The 18336-nt window shown below is 39.1% G+C and overlaps 1 long non-coding RNA gene across 7 annotated transcripts in view; it reads left to right on the top strand.

Annotated features, from left to right (window-relative positions):
• Positions 1-1713: 1713 nt before the first annotated feature.
• The window catches only part of LOC131086996 (uncharacterized), a 65817-nt gene continuing 49194 nt past the window's right edge, over positions 1714-18336 (top strand). For 6 of the 7 annotated variants that reach the window (XR_009114821.1, XR_009114823.1, XR_009114818.1 and 3 more), the window contains exon 1: positions 1714-1868. This is a non-coding gene — a long non-coding RNA (uncharacterized LOC131086996). Of the gene's footprint in view, positions 1869-2912; positions 2996-18336 lie in introns of those variants that run through there. The other variant, XR_009114819.1, reaches the window with a different exon arrangement.

Below are 18336 nucleotides of genomic sequence, written 5' to 3'. Positions count from 1 at the left end.
GCATTTTTTTCATCCTGCAGTGCTTTGGCAGGGTGGTAGGCAGGGTAAAAGTGTGGGTGCTCTGCAATGTCCAGTCTTAGTTAAACACTTCCAGGGATGGTGATTCCACCATCTCCCTGGGCATCCCATTCCAATGTCTAATCACCATTTCAGTGAAGAATTTTTTCTTTTGTCCAAGCTAAGCTTCCCCTGGTGCAACTGAAACCTGCGTCCTCTGGTCCTGGACTCTCCCCAGGTTTGATCCTTGACCTGACAAAGGATGCTTCCCTTATGGCTTTGGTTATGCCTCTTCAGGGAGAACAGAGTAATAAAGAATAGAAGCCACCTTTTCAAATGAATTTCTCATTCATAAAGCTTAAATGAGAATGTGGGACTTGCAGAATAGTGAAAATGATATTGAGAGTGTGAGCTCTGATTTTACCTCATAAGTCTGTGCTGCAGTTTTTCCTGCTTTCCTGTTGTGATAATAGTGGAAAGATAACTTTTCTTTCACAGTGTCTATATGTAAAAGCTTTGCTGTTTCATTTCTTGCCAGTTCACCTCTGCAGACCAGTTTTCCTGTGCGCTCCCAGCGTGTTTGTCCCGTGCCAATAACAGAGCCGTAACTGGCGGATGGGCAGGTGGGAACTGCTGTGGTGGCTCTGCAGCTCCACAGGTAAAGCTGAACCACAGCTGGGCACCTGCAAATTAAATGAAATTCTGGATTTTTTGGATATAACTCTAATACTGTTGCAGTAACTTCTGCAGGCTTTTTCTATATGTCATGTTGTCCACTTCAAAATATATTGCCTTCTTGTATCATTGAGAGCATTGTGTGATATGAAATCTTTGAACACATTGAAGAGTTGTACAGGTGCACCTAGGTGACCTCTCTCACTCCATTCACTATATTTTGTGTCATATTGTTTCATCTTTTATTCATCTCTTCACTAGCTAACTTTCCCTTCTTTTTAATTGCTCATTATAATGCTTTTTTCCCAAACTTGTAGTACTTTTCATTTTACCTCTGTGAACCTATTTTGGTTTTGATTTGTGTTTTTTTTTGTCTTCCTTTAATAATTGACTGTGGAAAAATATGGCATTATGTTGGTTTTGGCTGGGGCATAGTTAATTTTCTTCACAGTAGCTGCTCTGGGGCTGTGTTTTGGATTTGTGTTGAAAACAGTGTTGTTAACACCGGGATGTTTCAGCTATTAATGCAGCACTTAGCATCAAGACCATTTCTGTTCCTCACCTCACCCCACCAGTGAGGAGAATGGGAGTACAAAAGAATTGGGAGGGAAAACAGCTGACCCCAGCTGATAGCCCAGACCATATGGAGATATGCTCAGCACATGAAGCTGGGGGAGAGAGAAGGAAGAAGGGATGTTTGGAGTGATTACACTCAGCTGCATGGTTTCATGGGCATGGTGGTATTTGGTCAATGCTTGCACTTGATAATATTTGAGGTTTTTTCCAACCTCAATGATTCTGTGATGGTGTTTGTCTTTCCAAGTCAGGATTATGAGCAATGGGGCCTGGCTTTCCTGGAAATGGCTGAGCACCTGCCTGCCTGAAGTATTGAATGAATTCCTTGCTTTGCTTTGCTTGTGTGTATGGCTTTTACTTTCCCTATTAAACTGTTTTTATCTCAGCCCACAAGTTTTCTCACTTTTACTTCTCTGATTCTCTCTGCCATCCTGCCTGGGGGAGTGAGCAAGTGAGTGGCTGTGTGGTACTTAGTTGTCAGCAGGCATAAAACCATAACCAGTAAAAGATGAAGAATAATGATATAATAGCTCCAGTTGTCTTCACTCCTATACAACCTAATGATTATCACTAGTGTTGGGAAATGAATTTTCAGAATTTATGATTCTCCAGGAAAAGAGGTAAGAGGGAAACAGGAGTTGGGGCATGCTGATAATAGCAGAAATGACTTCAACAGAGAGATTCTTTTTCACCTTGTGTCTCATCTAATTATGACATGATTGTCTGCTGTTCTCTGGTATTTTACTGTATGGGCAGGTGAGCCCATTTCTGAGATTTAACAGATCACAGATGAGAAAGCATAGATTAGCCTGAGCTTTCTTCTCAGTCTTGCTGTCTCCAATGTTGTCTGCACCAGATGCTCCCTTTATTACCAAACTGTTCCTGCTGGGTGTTTGTTGAGGGGTGCTCACATGCAGGGAGGCAGGGGTCTCAGCTCTCACTGACTTCTGCTTGGCAGATTCTTGAATAGCAAACTGGATGAGTTATTGAGAAATAAAGGTGGCATGCAAGCATAGTGCCCAGAATAACAGCATTTTATCTTCCTGTAAGTATGACTTCAACATTCTAGTTTTGGAAGTCTAATTTAAAAATAATTCAGTGCTTCACTGTTTAATTCTCTTGTGCTATTGATGTGGGAGACTTCAGAGCGACAACAAAAAAAGGCAATAAAAGCAGACAATGACTTTGGTTATGTATTGTGTATCATAAATATTTGTGTCTCTGACTGGTTTCATTTTAGCTAGCTGAGGAAATATAACTTGCTGAAGGCGGTTACCTTTGTTCAAAGCCAACTGAGACAGCACCAGCACTCAGTAATTACAGCCATACAGTTTCCAGGAGACTCCTTCTTCACCAGACCTGTCGTCTCATGTCCCCATTTGTAACACTGTTCATTATATTCAACCTGCTGCCGTCACTCCAGAGCTTTCAAAAGGTGTTCTGTGGGCGATCGTGCTGCAGGACGTGGATAATGAAATAGTTAGACGTGACTTGTATTATAATGGGCTCACCTAACTTTCATTTGGCTTGAAAAGTAGACTTAATAAAAGCAAGAGTGAAAGGCATTTTATGTTTTTAATAAGGAGTCTCATGTGCTATAACCTGCCGTTTTTCATTGTGTGTCTCTTCTCATGGTTTCTTTTTGAGGCACCTGACAGAAGAAGAGCAGTGAATGTCTCTTAATCTTAAAGCTTTTTGAAAAACTGCAGTGGTAATCAACAGTACTCATCAGTAATTTCCAACTGCAGTAAGTGACTCAAAGTTTTTACATCTACATCTTCTATTTTAAATGGATAATTATTTGTTGATGGTAAAGATAGTCCTCTTCATCAAAACCAAAACCGAAATATCTACACACTATAGAGCACCACGTCTGTTTAATCACTTATTAGCAAATTTTTTTTCAATATCTAATAATAATTTTTAAAAAATCCCCCTACCTTGCAGTATCTCCAGTTGGACTGTAAAGGAGCTGAAGGAGTTTGTGCTGCTCTGTTCTGTGGCGAGACAGAGCCACGCTTCACATCAAGGTTTAGAAATGCCTAGAAGAGCAATGAATAGAGACGAGTTCAAACACTGAAACTGGGTGTGATGACCATTGGAAAATATCTTCCTAATGTAAACCAGAACTCTCTGTTGTAGTGCTGTTGCCTTTGTTTGACTAGACAGTCATTGCTACAGGTGAGCCACATCGCGGCTCCAGGGAAGCCCCATCCTTGCTGCTGCAGACTTGGATAAGCACACGCACCACAGCACGGGTGAGAGGCAGGATGCAGGTCTGGAGGCAGGATAAATTGGAGGTGATGTAGAAATGCAGCCACTGTAGGAACTTGTAAATAGATACCTGATTTCTGAGGTCACAGGCAATAACAGTAATACAGTTAAGGGGAAGAAAAGTTCTGTGTCCCAAAATGGGCAGTTGTGCTCTCAGTGGAATAGGTTCAATAAATGCAGGTGTGACTGATGGGATCGCATGGAACAAGAGCTGGCTAAAATACTCATCTTGCTCTGTGAAAACCAGAGGTAGTGTTGGTCAGTTGTGGAAAGCTCTTTGAAGGAGGGCAGCTGGTTACCTGCCCCTTTGATTAAGAACATCTGGGCTTTGGTGAACACTGTCTTCACCTCTTTCTACTTGTATTTCTGGTGGTACAGCTCTGGGTCTGTACCCAGAACTACTTTCAGCTCTGACTGTACTGTCATGGTATTCAGTTTTTCTCAATGTCACGGCTACTAATAAAATAGTCATGTTTCCTGTAAACTTCAGACATCTACTTTCCCCTTCGTCCACTCAATTTTGCCCTAAACTCCATCTGAAATTGATGGAACACTCTTCTCATGATATTAGTTGTGCAAAGTATACATTGGCTTTAGTAACAACTGCCTTCTCTTGATGTTTTTTGATGGATTGGTTCAGGGACTGAATTGTGTTGGTGTCAATACCTTGTCTTTTTAACTCTGCAAGAAGCAGGTAACCAATGGCTGGATTTTCTAGGGTGTTTACATTTGGGTAAGGTATGTGTATGGAAGACAAATAGCTATAATCATGCAAGAAGATCTTTCCTTTGTGTATTTAGAAATGCCCAGAGAAGTAATCAGAGACATCTTGTGAGAGCTTTAGACAGAGCTAGGAAAAAAAAAATAAAATTAGGAAATCCTTTTAGTTAAAAGTTTATTGCTGAAGAGAGGACCTGGAACAAGAGTCTTGGTCATGGTCTTTGGAACCATGCTGGCATCTTTTAGCCCTCATCCACCCCCTCCCCACAAAACCCATTACTTGTCATCCCTTTCCCACTAACAGTTTGCAAGATTTCCTAAACTCCTTTCAGCTGCACTCACACATGACTACTCACTGACCCTTGTAATCCACCCTGTCACTCACACACCATTCTGCAGACCCAGCAAATCCATGTTTTCTCTTCCCTGCTGCAATGCCTGGAGCTGGTGCAGCCCAGCCATGCCTCGGTGGCCTTTAACCACTTTGACTTGCTCTGACCTCTCATTCCCAGCTTTGCAGTTGTTATGGTTGGCACAGTGTGGTCACTTGGCACAGGTATGGTCTGTTTTCAGCTCCTTTAGCCAGGCATTGCTTGTGCAGTGTGAAAGGGAGTGCTGCCTCACTGCATTAAATGGTCCAGCTGTTGAAAGAAGTATTTTTAATTACAGGATATTGAATGAAGCATGATTTGTCATATTATGTACTGACTAGTGGATGTAATAATACTTTTTTGTTTTGCAATTATATAAGTTAATAACATTTCTATTGACTACAGTTTCAGGAAAGGTCTCTGTGGTGGGAGATATTTAGTCTGTGGAAGTCAGTGACACATGTCTGGTTGAATTCAGTAACACCAGGATTTAACCACTAACTGACAAATCAGATGAAAAATAGCAGTGAAATTATCAGAGCACTTGCAGGTTATTCTTACTCTTCCTCAAGCTGCCAAAGCTTTATATGATACTTAAATCAATTTGGTAAGTCTTTTTCTCTACTACTGTGACCTTCACAGAGGTATTTCTGGACCTTTTCCACAAGTGGTGGCCAATACCTCTGTGGTAGTATGCACCCTTATTTTAAAAATAACAGAATCATATTGGACTAAATCCAGAAGTGGTGTATGTGGAAGTGAGTTGTTGCTTATACCCTGTGTAGGAGGGCTGCTGGACATTGAAGTGGACATAATTTGCTCTCTTTAGGGGGGTTGGTCTGAGTTACTTGTGGGAGAGTTAATGCTCCTTGGAGATGTCAATCAGTTTTCATTTTAATAACATGCCTTGTTGAATTTAAAACTGGCATTTAATATTGACACTGTGCATGAACTGCCATGTCATTATACACATGCTAACCTAGATTTATAAAATAATAAAATCATTGTGGTTTAAATTCCCACAAAATATTGATGGAAAAAAGTGTCATACACTTATGAGAGTAGCTTACTTGCTAATGTATTTGCCATTTTTTACTGACCTTGCTGTGAATGCAACCTTGCTGCAGGCTCCTGCAAATTGGAGCTCTGCTACAGTATTTCTGTTCAGTTAATACCTGCAGAGCCACATATTTACTGGAAGAGCACTCTATTCTTCCTCCCTTCCTTCTGGAATACATTACCCTAATAACCAAAATGACAGTCTAGAATAATACATCTTTATTTATTGATGTATTTCTTGGTTCTGCTCTGTGATAAGAGGCATAGTGATTTCATTCAAGCAGGGTATTACACTGACAATTTCTTTCTACTTCAGTGTTCATCTACCTGAAGGAAAACCAGCCTGAATGAGGAAGAAAGAGTTTCCCTTTATTTTCTGTGCTAAAATAAAGCTGTGCTAAGGGAACATGAGGGCTGCAAAGGCACGCTTTCAGTAGGGGGAGGAGATTCCAGGATTAACACGGTCAGTGTCATGTTTTAGGACTTTCATACTCATGCATTATGATCCTGCCTTTTGTTAGAATATGCATACTATTTCAGTTGTACAGTAATGCTCATAATGCCATTTCAGTTTCAAATGGTTTTCAATTATGAGTATGGTAGGCCTTTTGGGGAATACTAAAGACAGAAGTCTGATTTTTGTAATTTCTGAGCCAGAAATGGTGGAAGGATTGAAGGAAGACAGAGTGGGATTCATGTGGTAAAAAGGTGGGCTGGTTTTTTGGTACTGGGGTGTTACTTATCTCCTAGAGGTAAAAGCTTAAAACTGGAAATGAGGTTAATTTGTGGCACATCCTCCACTGTAAATCAATTACAAATTAAAAAAGAAATTAAGCAACTGGATGGAATTATTGTCCAGCTTGAAAAAAGACCAAGTGTTGATCTTTAACTGGAGCTTTTACTTCCATTTTTTGTTTCTATATTTATCTGATTATGGTATTGGGTAATTTTAGGGATGTCTCTGAATTTTATTGTATCAAAGTTTTATTTTATTCTTGTGACAACAATGCCTTTTTTATTGACTCACTGAAATAATCATGCTACACCACCTGATTGAATGTCAAAGTCTTGATTATGCATTTAAATAGAAAGCCATGCTTTTAGAAGGGGCTGCATGCTCACAGTTTCCCCAGCTCTTGACTTTTTGTTGGCTTCCCTTCCTTGTCTGGTTTTCAATTATGAGCACTGTAGCTTGGATCCCTCCTGGAGGAAATTTCCTTTTGTGGTGGGCACAAACAGCATTGTGCTGATGAGTTGTGTGTATTTAAGAAAAGAAAAATATGAAAAGAGAGAAATGTCTGGAAAAAAATTTTTTAATTTGGCCCTGAATTATCAAACTTTATATAAATACTGTGCAGAGAATTCTACTTTTGTGTTTCAATATAACAAAGTGGGATGACAGCTAGAGAAAAAAAATCTAAGAAATTTTAATAAAAATAATATTTTAGGAATTTACATGGAAAAAAATGAGCAAATATTTAATAGAAATATGCCTCTGAGCAGGTAAAGTCATGTTGCCCTGAAAGGATGCTGTCAGATCAAGGCTGTGAAAAGAAATCCAAATTAGTTGTTCCAAGTTGTTTTGGACAGTATGTATCAGGATCATTAAAGCCAACCTTCAGATACAGTGAAAAATTAATTTTCCAACACAGTAGAAAGTGAGAGAGGAACTGAAACTATGACATCTGTATTTGAATATAAAGAGGACACAGAAATTGAGGGAGAACAGATCTGAGATGCTAAGGGAGACACAGGGGGCTTGTAATGACCTTGTCACTTGTATTCTCCAGTAATGTGCAGTTCTTCCCTTCCTGCAGAGATTTCCATTGAAATCACCCATATCTAGACTGTTCTAATAAACCTGCTTGTAATTAGTTGGACCTGAGCTGCTTTCTGAGATTCGCTTTGGAAAGAAAAATAGAACTAGCTGTTCTGAAGTGAAATGAACATGGTATTTGATCACAGAATGGGCTGAGTTAGAATAAAAAGTTCAGTATTTGATGTTTTGAGAAAAAGAATAGAATATTAGAATTGCCTCTGAAGAAAGAGGAGCAAATTAATTGTTTCTTTGGGTTGGTAAATGGAAGTGTTGCAGTGTCTACAAAAGAGAATGTTTTACGTTTCTCTTGAAAAGAACAGAAAAATAATTTTGGGTGAGCAGTGCAGATGGTGTTCAGAAGCATTGGAATATATGCTAAGAGTTCAAAGAGGCATTTGAGTTCAATAAGTCATTTATGAATGGCATTGAAATAAAATAATGATCTTTTAACAACAAACATGTTATGCATTTTGAAGAGGTAACTTTTAAAACAGTTCAATAGTTTTCATGTGATTAATTGCTTAGGACTTGAAACCTAATAGATATTTTTGCCTTTCTTTTTAGTAGTGTAAAGGGGACAAATAAAATGAAGAGTAAAGGAAGCAGCAAGACAGAGTGTGTTTCCCTAATTCTTTCCAAAATTATGTATGATTTTATTAATGTTATTGTTCTCCTCCCTCCTACCTCCTCTTTTTATAGATGTACATGGATTAATGTGTTAAAATGGAAATTTGATTTGGGGCTAAGAAAACTATTTCCATGGAAATAATAACATTGTTGTTGTTCTTTGGTTTGGGAAGCATTCCAGAAAATGCAATCCATCAGTTTTTCTTCAGTCTAGACACAGGACAGAAATAATGATCACTTTTGCAAATAAGTGCAGTATTATTAGGAACCTTTGTATTTGGATTTTCATGAATTTTGAACAGCTGAAGTTTATGGCGGGTTTATGTGTATATATATATATATACACACACATGCATACAGAAATAAAAAAAATTCATTGTGTTCAGATTTTTTTTTACCATGTCAGTTTTCTTAAAAGACAGTAGATGTCCATTAAATTTTCTTTGACTGTATTTTAGTCTGCGGACTGTTCAGCATAATTTGTATTCTTAGCCATTTATCTAGTTGTGGTGAAGTAAGGACTAAGAACCATTAAGTGTATCTGATCTTGTGTGGGACTAATGGCTTTCTTGAGATTAATCACAAGCAAAAGTCTAGATAAATCTAACCCATTTGAAGAGTTAAGGATAAAGTAGTCTCACAATGAAAAGTTAAAATTTGTATTCTAGTTCCAGAGCATTGTGCTAGGTTTCATCAATGGACACACATTGATGGTGCTGGGAGAGCCAAGAAGTTACATTTCATCTTGGCTAGAAGCAGGGTAGTGTTCAGTGGGCTTCTGTCTGATTCCCTTGGGTACTTCCACATGGCAAAACTAACATGAAAAATGTAAAAACACCTTAATCTGGTGTAATTATTTGTACTTATTTGTTAAGAAAAATACCCTAAGTACTGTTTTGCTGTAAGTGATGGCATGATTTTGTATTGTTTGCAGTAATATGTATGAAACTTATGGACAAAAGGCCATTGTTAAGCCTTTTTTTTAAAAAGAAAACATAAAAGACACAAAGGCATTTTCCTTAAATATCAGGGTATAGAAAGCAGTATTTATAAAAGCTTTATAAATTACAGTCTTTACTGATAAGCATATTCATATTGATGTTCAATTTATTTACCCAGGAGACCAATTTATTTTGCTGCCTGGCTGTTAACTGTTCCCATTGACACCCAGGTCTGCTCTGACCAAGCAACTGTGACAAGTGGTTTATTGAACTGTGAACGGGCACTGTCTGCCTCCAAACAATGGCTTTATCTAATTATGAACCCCCTGCACCATTGCAGTCCAGTGTTGTTCGTTAGGCAAACAAGATTTTAATGTTATTGAAAAATTAATTTGAGTCTGCTACGGTGAAAGATAGTCTGCATTGACACTCAATGTGTCTGCATTGTGACTGTATAAGCTCAGGTGAACTGAGATGTTCTGACTGCAGTTTGTTGGAGACTGTGAATACTTGAGAGGGCAAAAGTGAACTGCCTTAGAAGAACATATAAAGGAAAGGAATTAACTGAACAAAATCTATTGCTTATACTTTAAAGTAATCGGATATTATCAAGATGATTTTTTAAAAATAGCTGTGATAGAAGAAAAATAGGTGTACTTGTGGAAAGGAAAATTGGATCCTCAAGAAGAAGTTAACTGTGAGACTTGGAACTACTAGCAGAAATTGAATATACCCTCTTGAAAACACCTCCACTATTGTCCCTATTGCTTTGCCAGAAGATAATTGATTGCAATCAGAGCTTTTGTTTTCACCTATCAGTAAGTCAGCTTCTTCAAGAACATTCACCAATAACCATAGAAAAAATTCAGAGGGTTTACTCTACTTTATTGCAAAAAAAAGATGGAACCAACTGTGTGTATTACAGAACTGAATAAGAATGATATGTTAATGTTCTAGTAAAATATATGATACATTTGTGAGTAAAAGCAAATCTCCTTTCCAGTGAGAATTTGCACAAACTGGTTTGTAAACAAAATTCACTTAATTCCTTTTTATCACTGAGAACTGTTTGGATTGCTTTTTGAGGCGTTGCTTAATGGTCTTGTATAATTGGTTCACATGTTAAGTCCCTATTGGTAGTTTCACTGTGATTTTCTTATGAAATATGAAAGTCTTAAAAATTTAATGGTGAATTAATATTAATTTAATCAAATATTTCAATATTAAACATATTAATATTTCATCTTCTATATGGCTATGCAGATTTTTGAAAGCCACTCCAGTGTTGTCTGGCAAACTACTTGGTTATACAAAGACTGTTTAGAAATTTCCTGGCTCATGTGGTTTCTGCACAGTAGTCAGGCTGCCTGGGTCGTTGGTTATTTTTATTCACCCTCCAGAGTGAATATAAATGAGGTGCAGGAAATGGAGAAGCTAAAGAAAGTTTACCAAGTCTGATGGAGTCTGTGGTTTCGCTGTGCCTGCCTAGAACACACACTTAAAAGGAGCCTTGCATGATTTTGCAGGTCAATCTGCTCGCAGCAGGGTGTGACTTGTATCAAACCTGCTGTGCTTGGGCACCTGAGGGCTGTCACTGACAAGGGGCTGCCAGGGAGGGACTGCCACCCATCGGGGCTGAATGAGTCACTTGCACAGAGCTGATAAAGCCAGAGATTTACTGAAGGAGACAAGCCCGCGCTAAAACCAGCTCCTCTCTCTATTGAAACCCTGTCACTTTGATCAGTCATCTCCCCTTGTCAGGCACAGCCAGGGCTGAGTGCAGGAGGTGCAGCTGAGGGATGGCAGTGCCCGGTGGCTGGGACACTGCAGGGTGGCTCTGCTGGGCAGAGGCAGTGCCAGGGCACGGTGCTGGGCGTGTTCTGCAGCCCGGGTGCTATCCGAGAGCTGATAGGTAGTGCTAAAGACAGACTGATTTTTCCCAGGTGATCTGTGCCTTTTCCTGGTTTTTTAATACAACGTCATTCTCGTATCCCAGCTGTGCTTTTCATAACCTGGAATAGTCTCCTGGACAATAACTCAGCTCTTCCATCTCTATTATCTCCATTGCCATACAGAGCTGTTGTTGTAGATGCATACCCGGGTTCTATAACAACATTTTGAACCAACAATCAAGCGGTGACTATCGATGTAGTAAGGAATATTCAAAGTAAGGTTTTTTTGGTCCAGGAAATTTCAGTTTTCTAGTCTCTACTTTACACAGAGAAATCAAAATCCATGCACAAACAAGACATAATGACAAATTGTGAAAATGCACGAAAAATAGCTTTGACCTTAGAAGCTCCCCAACTGCAACAGTCAGATCCACTTGCCAAAGCCAAAGTAGTCTATTGAATCATGTAGGCACCATAAACTTGGCTGAAGCACTAATTAAGTATGGTGATCTTAAAAGAATTCATGTTTCGTCCTGGCAAGATGCCCATAAGGAAAAGACAGATCTGTCACAGTCTTGCAGACTTTAGTAATTAAGGTTTAAAATACTTCTCAGTCTAAAACAAGAATAGTTCAGACAGAGATAACTGTTTAAAGAGCATCCCTTATGAATCGACACCGCTTTTCTATTTCAGACTGGCATGCTTTAACTCTTTTTTATTATTGGCATCTGTGCAAAATGTAGAGGGAAACAGAAATTAGGATTTCTGAGTCTTGCATTTCGTCTCACATTCCAACCTGAGAATTCTGAAGGAGGGAGACGTCCACCAATACTTTAGTCATATTGCTCTGAGTAGTGACTAAATACAAAATGAAAGGTCAAGTTGATTGCATATGCCCTGACTTAAACAGGATAAACATAAACTTATATGTGAGTATGATCTCCCAGTATAATTTGAAATAACATGTTATCTTTTTAGATCTCGGAACTCTCACAATCTATTTTCTATTCAAAAAGGTCAGGCTAGTTTTAAGGATGCAAGGTATTCAGGGGCCCAAGATCATGAGCATTTCTGTAGTGCACTATTAGTCTGTGTTACATTTCTGGAGTAATCCAATACTTGTCTTGGAACAGTCTGCCCTCTGGCATAGTCACTCTGCTGTCATAAGAGTTTAGTTTTCTGTGATCTTGGTGGTATTTAACAATAAGGTCTGAACTGCGTGTTTAGCAAAAGCTGTGGGAACATGGATGTCAAGTCCATTAATCACAGGTAAAAAAATAAAAATCCCCTGGCTGGCCTGTCAACCAAGGATTAGCTGTGTCCTCACTGCAAAAGCTATTCAAACAGCCCACCAGTTAGGTCAGCTAGTCCTCCTGCCCTGGGACTTTTTAGGAGGAACTGGCAGCTACAGCTTACAGTTCTTGAGTCTGTGTGTGGATGGAAGACCACAGGCCACTCCTGTGCAGTGTTTTGTTCACTGATGCCAGGCTGACACTATTGCATTAAATCCATGTCAAACAGCAGGTGCCAAGAGGCAGATGAATGTATGAGATGGATGGGAATCAGCAGCTTCTGATAGCAGCTTCTGAGCATGTTTCTGTTACTCAGCAATTAATTTTTGATCTGACTTTATTTGGAAGGTAAATATTCGATGTATGCATTTATTAAATGTAATAAATAAGACAAATTTTTTGGCATGTTTTCTAAATGTTTTCTCATATATTGAAAAGATTAATTTTTTGCAGTGATGATGTGACTTACATATAAGCATGTCTGAGGGCACCTGAGGCAACCAGGCAAATGCTGCAGAAATTTTGTCTGGATCTGCTGCTTTGGTTTGGCTGATGAAAACAGGCAGTGTCTCTTCTGGTGGGGCCTGGTGACCTATCTCTGTCTTTTGAGTGATGTTGTGCTGGTGATTTGTGGTGGATGAATTGAGATGACTTTTTTTTTCATCTGGTTAAAAAGGTCACAAAAATGTCTTGCAATCCTCTGTTGTGGAAAAAACTTTTATTTTTCTCTACTGCAGCTCTCAATCAATGTGGCTGTTCTGCATGGTTAACAACATATCTCCAGAATCCTATTACTATGCAAAGTAATTTCAAATTATTTTGCAAATAAAGTGCTCAGACTCTGTTGGATTTCCTGACTTTCTGGAGTTATCTTAAATTCTCAGAACCATTTGGCCCCATTCATTTTCATTTGCAAAATTATCAGTAATATGGAAATCAGTGTTAATTATTTCTCTAGCCACTACTGTCAGCACTAGCCAAAAGTGACATTTAAATCTTTGTCTTATTAGCAATTCTGATACAGAGGCACTCATTCAGCATGGTGATCTGTGTCTCTGGCACCTTCACTGGCCATCTCAGTCCAGGCTGCCCAGGGGGTCAGGGGGAAGCAGAGCTGGTGGGATATTCCCACTCCAGCAATAAATGCAGCAACATCTTCTCCCTGTCTGGCGTTGGCCTGGCTTCCTAGGAGCTGCTCGAGGTGTTTGCCTCAAACCCTCTGGTGCTGGTTACTTTGCATCCAGGCCTGGCAAGCCTTGTTCCCTTTATTAGCTGGATCCAGCTCCAGCAAACACTGTGGCTGTTTAGTCTTTCTGGCTTGGGACCTGGCTTTGGACCAGGATGTGAGGTAAAGGATGTGGGAGACATGCCCAGGTTGTAGCTCAGTGCACCAGCTTTCGGATGTGTGCTGAGAAGGCCTTTCATTCACATTCGTCCTCTTGGTATAAAGAGTTTCTAAGGTGTGCCCTTAATTTTATGGTTTGACACATTAAGATTTATATTTAAAATTCAATTATACATTTATTAAAAGGCTGAGGCGGAGTATGAATATGTAAAGTGAGAATTGAAATTAAATGTCATGTTAGGGTTTGCTTTAGGGTCTGCAAAATTTGGTGTACCTAGAATATGGCTTAAAAATCTATAGCAGCCTTAATGAGTTTTCAATATACCTGTAATTCTGAAGCTCTTGAGAGAGGTAATAATTTTTCTTTTTTGTTAGATAATGAATGACAGGCCAAGCAGAATAAGTTCTGAAATTTGATTTTTTTTTTCAATGAAACATATATATATATATATCTGGTAAAATGGTGACAATGGAACTTGTTTATTAAACTAATGTAGTGATTTTATCACTTCATACTTGGTATCTTAGTACCTGATATTAGCCTGGAATGGTTGTCATGGTAGCAGAACACACTGTTCCTTTAATTTGACCTTAAGTTCAAGCCCTGCTGTTGTGGCAGAAATGCCAAGAACACCTCCACTTTTATAAAAAACATCCTAGGAAATGCATGCAAAACCAAAAACGGCTAAAAAGGAAGGACAATCTGACATGACATTATGAGGCCAAAAAAGAGAAGAGCTTTATTTTAACTAGGGGACCAAGAAATAAACAACTGTGAGGATGCATTCACTGTTGACAGTGTGTTTTCTGTCTAGGCTGACTTGCTCCACCACCACTGTATTCATTATTCCCAGCAGAAGTGGCTTCCCTTCAAAAATTTGCTTTTCTTTATATTTTTGAGGGTCTGTTGAGTTTGCTCTCAGAGAGCACTGACCAAACTGGCCAAGTGCCAAGGCAGCAAATGGTTGGAGGGGTCAGAGGAGGTTCAAATTGGGGTCTGGCCAGAGGAGAGCTCCTGCTGGCTAGTGTTCAGAGATTTCTGTACCCTTTTTGTCTAACCCGGTCACTCCACATGACTTTGTGGTCAGTGATGTTTTTGAGGCTCTGATCCATAACCTAATGGAATCCATTTGCTCTTGGATGGAGCTTAGAAAACATAGAACTTCTTGGTATTGTTGCAGGACATGCTCTTTCCTGAGGCCAGCTAGTGAGATGAGAATGTAGGGAAGATGATCTCAAAGAATACTCTGGAAGTCAGAGCATGCTCAGATCAGTGGAGGTTGAAAACGTATGTTGTGCTGAAGGAGTAATGCTGTTGTAATATTTGGTGAGATTCTGGACACAATGTAAATCTGTGATGCAGCAGAAAGGGTAAAATGTGTCCTGCTGCTTTGTGTCCATGTGCTGTGCTACTCTCTCTTTGTCATTTTTATAGCTTCAAGGAAGGTGTCTACTTCAAATGCCCTTGGTGATCTAAACTGGTCTAGGTTTTCAAGAAATGATTGACGTAACACTTTATAATCTCCAACTTTCAATTTGAGAACTGTGGCAATGACTTAAAAAAAGCCTCATGACTTGAGCAAACCTAATGAGATCTTGGTGCTGTACACAGCATGGGAGCTTATGCTGTGCAGCTGCCCAGAGACTTTGCTTTGCCAAGTCATGCAGCAGCTGCTCTATTTTTGTTATTTATTGCTGCTGAACTTCAGCAGGAGCATTTTCAGTGTGATGTGTGTCATCCATGCTGCAGCACATGTGCACATTGCCCACATCAGTGACTGTTTGGCTAAATCAAGGTGAATTGGGTGCCTGGTTGCCTCTTTAGAGTTGAGGGACAGAACTGTGGGACCTCATTCATCCATGGAATACTGTCCTGGCCCGGGATGTTGGCTGTTGACTGAGGACTCGCTCAAGATTAAAAGAATTAGGAGTGAGCTTCTAATTCTTTTAGAATTAGAAGTGGCCATTTGGGATTGGTGAAAAATTCTTCTAATTCCCGGAACATTCTATCGGGACTGGACACTGACAGCAAACATGAGCTAAACACTAAACCTTTGATGCATAGCTGTGCTAGAAGCCAAAAATCTGGGAAAATGTGCTGAGGGTAACATGGACTTGGCTGATCCACAGGGGTTGGCAAACTGGGGCTAGAGGACTAGGGGACCCTTGGAATGGTACCTGTCCTGCAGTGCCCTCACACAGTGACTGGGCCTGGCCCAGGCCAGTAATTGGGGTCAGGCACACATCAGTAGCTGCCAGGCAAGTCCATGGTGGTGAAGCAAGTCTGATGTTCAGAACAGATAAATCCTGTGGTAATGAATAAATGAAATCTTGAGTGAGTTTTCAAGGTCATTTACTGCCCTAAAGATTTAGTGGTTCAATTTTCACACTGCTGTAGTCTAGAAGCATGAAACCTTTGTGGGTATGTGGTTGGTTCCCGCTGGTCCTTTTTGAGACTTACAACTATTTTGGAGCATATTCTAAAGCTGTGAGTTACTAGTCTATTGCTGCATTTACTCAGAACAAAATGCTAGGGAGAGTTCTGTGTCCTGGAGAATTATCATTGCCTCCAAAGAGTGAAATATGAATACAAATCAGTTTGCAAATATCATTCTAACGTCAGTAATTTTCAGTTGAAGAAAATGCGAACAAAGTATAAATAACCTAATTATTAGTGTTCTTCCTATCACAAATGATGCCTTGTGAATTCAGATCTTAGGGGAAATAGATGGAAGAAAAAGACACAACACAACAAGTACAAGCATGTGAGAGTTACTCTGTTCCATTCTAATAGTAGATCAGCTTAGGCTTATTTGCCATGCAGTGTGCCCTTTGATAAAGCCAAAACCTTCCAGCTTAGTCCCCTTTTCTGTGTTTTCAGGGCTGTGATATAAGCTTGTCTTTTATTTTACAGTAGTAAAAAAAGAGTACGAGCTGAACACTAGTGTCAAACAAAACAACATCTCCCAATGTTGCTTCTAATGTTTCTTTTGAAGATGCCTCTTCTCTTTCCCTCTGAAAGTAAGTCCCAGATTTCATCCAATGAGTTGTGCTTGTTGAACCCCTCCCAAAGGGGATGAGTGCCCACTATCAAGGATGCAGCTTTTAGACCACGGTGTGCAGCTCTGGGGCTGCGGGATTTCAGGGCTGAAGCACACAGAGGGCCCAAGCTGCAGCGTGCAGGCAAATATAGGTACTTCCTTTTTTTCTTTTTCTCCTCAAGTAATGTAAAAACCCAACACAAAGCAGCCCTTCCCCATGTCTTCCAAGCCCTTCAGGTTTGTTTGATAGCTCAGGAGTAGGCACAGCCCTAATGATCTTTCAGAAGTGCCTAAAGAGTTATCTGTAGCCTTTGCTTGGATATAGTACAAATATGATTTTTGCATGTTTCCAAACTGCAAAAATCAGAAACCTCAACATTTTGGTATGCCCATTACAGCCTGCATATAATGGAGAAAGATCCACTCTCAAAACAATTGACCAAAGATTTTTTTTAGGGTGGTTTAACAAGGGTTTTAAGTGTTCTGTTTTTCACCTTCTGAACTTTTACTTAAAGTTTTGTAAAAGGTGTATAATGGTCTTCAGTTGTTTCTGTTGGGAACTCAGTGTAATGTTCTTGTTGGGTGTTTTTTTTTAAGCCCTGGGCTATGTTCTAATGCAATTTGTGCTTGCTTGTTGACGAAAGAAAATTTTGAAATGGATAATGAGGATATAGTTGACCTTGAATAAAAAGTTATGGTGTGTAAGAACACTGTTTGTATTATTAAATCAGCTTTGAATTTTGGTAAAAGCAAATAAAGTAGAATGTATGTTTCTCTTACTGTTTCTTTATCGATTTGAAGGTGGGTTTTGCCTTCATTTTTCAAGAATGATGAATCTTGATTCTGAGTCAATCTTGACCAAAAGAAGGGTTAGAACAAGAAAAATTCATTCAGATAATTTTAACTGAAGAAGATAAAAAAAAATTCTTTAAACTGCTACCTTAATGACTTTTCCTGAGGGAAAAAAAAAATCAAATGATAATTCTTTATTAGTAAAAACAAACAACTTTCATTTTGATTCTTATTTTGTTTTTTGTTTGCATGTCTTTCACTTAGAAACTTTCATTAGCACTAGTCTTTGCTACCATTTTCATTGCACTCAAATGCTTAAAAACTACCATACTTTACATTTTTTCCCTAGATTTTTTGGGGTAGTTTTTGTTTAATGTAACAATCTCACATAAACCATAAACTCTCTTAATGTTCCTCGACCAGGAGACAGTTTGACCTATAAGGTACTGTCGTCTTTAGAAATAGCATACTACATGGTGTAAGGACTTTAAAAAACATCTGAAGAATGGAGTAAGAATCAAGGAGTATTATTTCAAAATTCTTCCAAAACAGTATGTTCAGTGTGATTTCTGTAGCTGTTTTTGCAGGAAAAAAACCTGCTTTTGATCTAGCTTAAATTTTTTAATTGTTTGTTTTGCAGCATCACTGTTCTAGGCGGAAAGAATCTGAAGTGTGTCATGTTTAGGATAGCTCAGGCTAAGAATTCTCTTGGTCATTCCTCTGTGTGATATGTGCAAAGGTGTCAAGTAGCCTGTGACATCTGATAACAGCACTCCCTTCTAAACAGCCTGTGCAAGGAAACTAGAATATTGCCAAGTTCCATTTGCATAAAAAGAGCATATTTTGTCTTATCCATTTATTCCTGTTAAAGGTAATCCAGATAATAGCATGTAATGTGTGTAGGTACATCTTTAA

Source organism: Melospiza georgiana, chromosome 9 (assembly GCF_028018845.1).
Source record: "Melospiza georgiana isolate bMelGeo1 chromosome 9, bMelGeo1.pri, whole genome shotgun sequence".
Taxonomy (NCBI): Eukaryota; Metazoa; Chordata; class Aves; order Passeriformes; family Passerellidae; genus Melospiza; species Melospiza georgiana.
This window is presented reverse-complemented; position numbering and strand designations above follow the sequence as displayed.